The 2,456-nt window shown below is 42.0% G+C and overlaps 1 non-coding gene across 1 annotated transcript; it reads right to left on the reverse strand.

Moving 5' to 3' along the window:
• Positions 1-951: 951 nt before the first annotated feature.
• On the reverse strand, positions 952-1,058 carry LOC133833475 (small nucleolar RNA R71). The gene has a single exon (XR_009892852.1). It is a non-coding gene; the product is annotated as a small nucleolar RNA R71 (small nucleolar RNA).
• Between the last annotated feature and the right edge of the window lie 1,398 nt (positions 1,059-2,456).

The raw sequence follows: 2,456 nt of genomic DNA on the forward strand, positions 1-2,456 counted from the left end.
GTAATATTACAAATGGTAGAAACCGATATTGTTCTGTCTAGAAAGATTGGTTGTTAAATAAGGTTTGTGATAGCGTTACCCTCCACACTTACTTGGGAACCTCGGGGAGTTCTGTCTAGGCAAGTGTGGGTCTAAAGCGGTACCTTGGCAACCTTCCCAATCGGCCTGGGAACATTTCGAGCATCTATCTTTGCACTATTACATTTTTGAACTTATTACTATAAGAAAACCAAGCTTGTTCTGTCAAAATAAGCAATTTCACTCTGCTTAAAGGTTGTTTCATCGAAAAGGTTGACTTGTGATCCACCATACTTACTCAGTAACCTCGGGGAGTTCTAGTAAGGCGTTGGAGATCACCCGAAAACCTCCAAATCTACCTGGGAACAAGTTTAACAAAATAAAAAAAAATAAAAAAAGACATAAAATAAATATAATTCGGATTTCTGAGGGTAGATGAATCATCACGAAACTTCCAGTGACACTTCTTCCAATTCATCTGCCACTCCTACCGGAACTCCTTCCACCAATCCTGCTTCTCCACAAACTTTCGCTGATAATAACCCATTTGCAATGGATCGCAATGATGAATTTCAACCAAGAACTCTCAATGACTACCTCCATCCTACTCGCACTTCCATGCCTTCATGCATTATCTTTCCTCCTAATATGCCCGCATTAGACTTTAAACCTGGCATGATTCAACTCTTCCCCACATTTCATGGAATGGAAAACGAAAGCCCATACGTGCATATCAGAGAATTCGAGGAGGTAGTAGCCACGTTCTATAATCGAGCCAAAAATGCCGATGCTGTGCGACTGAAGTTCTTCCCTTTCTCCTCGAAGGACAAAGCCAAAAGCTGGTTATACTCTTTGAGACCTAGGTCGATTGGAACATGGGAGGAGATGACCAAATCGTTCTTTTTGAAACACTTCCCTAGCCATAAGACCAACAGTCTCAAACGACAGATTTCCACATTTTCCCAAAAAGACAATGAAACGTTCTATCAAGTCTGGGAAAGATTCAAAGAACAGTTGAATCAGTGCCCGCACCATGGCTATGAGAACTGGCGTTTGGTCAGTTACTTCTATGAAGGCCTCACGAGTCGTGAGCGCCAGTTTGTAGAAATGCTATGCAATGGTGAATTCCTAGAAAAAGAGCCAGACGATGCTCTTGAATATCTTGAAGAAACTGCGAAAAAGTCTCACACCTGGACTGGTCCAAGTGCTACTGACGGCACCAATTGACACAAACCATCTGGGATTTATGAACTTCGAGAAGAGGATAGTGTTAAGGCCCAACTTAAAGCTTTGAAAAAGAAGTTTGAGGTCTTAATGACGAAGAATAGCCAAAAATCGCACATGATCGCTCAAGCAGAACCACAAGAACCTTGCTTTGTTTGTGGGGGGACGGAGCACTTAGCAAAGGACTGCTTAGCTTTGAATGAAATGAGGGGGGTTTATGAGGAGCAATGCAATGCCTTAGGGGAATATAACAAGCCATTCTCCCATACGCACAACCCTGGTTGGAGAAACCACCCAAATTTTAGTTGGAGAGATTCCAACCAAGCTCAATCGTCTGGAGGCCAATGGAGAAATGAGCAACAAGTTCAACCATCAAAGGCGTATTCTGCACCTCAATACAATGCTCATCCACAATGAAATTCTCTCGAGAATACTCTTCATGCATTCATGGAGGAACAATCCAAACTGAATCGCCAAATGATGGAAGAAATCAAGGAAATGAAATGTCAATTCTCAAAATTGACTGAATCCTTGGCCATTCCGGAAAAAGGAAAACTTCCTTCCCAACCGAAATTCAATGTGCAAGGCCAACACATGGCCCAATCTTCAAATTCAAATGATCAAAACATCAAGGAAGTGAATGCCATCACGACAAGAAGCGGTAAAACTTTGCCAGACCCACCCATAAAATCCAACTCTCCCAGTATTCCAAAAGTCATTTTAGAAAATCCACCACTCAATGCCACTCCAAAGATACCATTTCCCCAGGCTTTGAAACCTGTTGGGAATCTTCCTGATAATCGAGCTGAACTCCTTGAGCACTTGACACAAGTGAAGATTAATCTTCCTCTGCTTCACATCCTTAAACAAGTGCCCGCTTATGCCAAAATCATCAAGGATCTTTGCACTGCAAAACGGAAGCACCATGTTAAGAAGACTGCCTTCTTGACCGAGCAAGTGAGTGCGGTGATTGAACAAAAGGAACCACCAAAATACAAAGATCCCAGTTGTCCCACCATTTCTTGCCAAATTGGAACCCATGAAGTCAGCCAAGCCTTACTTGATCTTGGCGCGAGTGTCAATCTCATGCCCTATTCTGTATACTCACAACTCATTCTTGGAGAAATGAAGCCAACATCTGTTAGAAAAGAATATGGACTTTAATGTTAGATTTTCCAAGTAAATGTTGGGATGTGAACTATTTAATTGTGTAT

Source organism: Humulus lupulus, chromosome 4, assembly GCF_963169125.1.
Source record: "Humulus lupulus chromosome 4, drHumLupu1.1, whole genome shotgun sequence".
Lineage (NCBI taxonomy): Eukaryota > Viridiplantae > Streptophyta > Magnoliopsida > Rosales > Cannabaceae > Humulus > Humulus lupulus.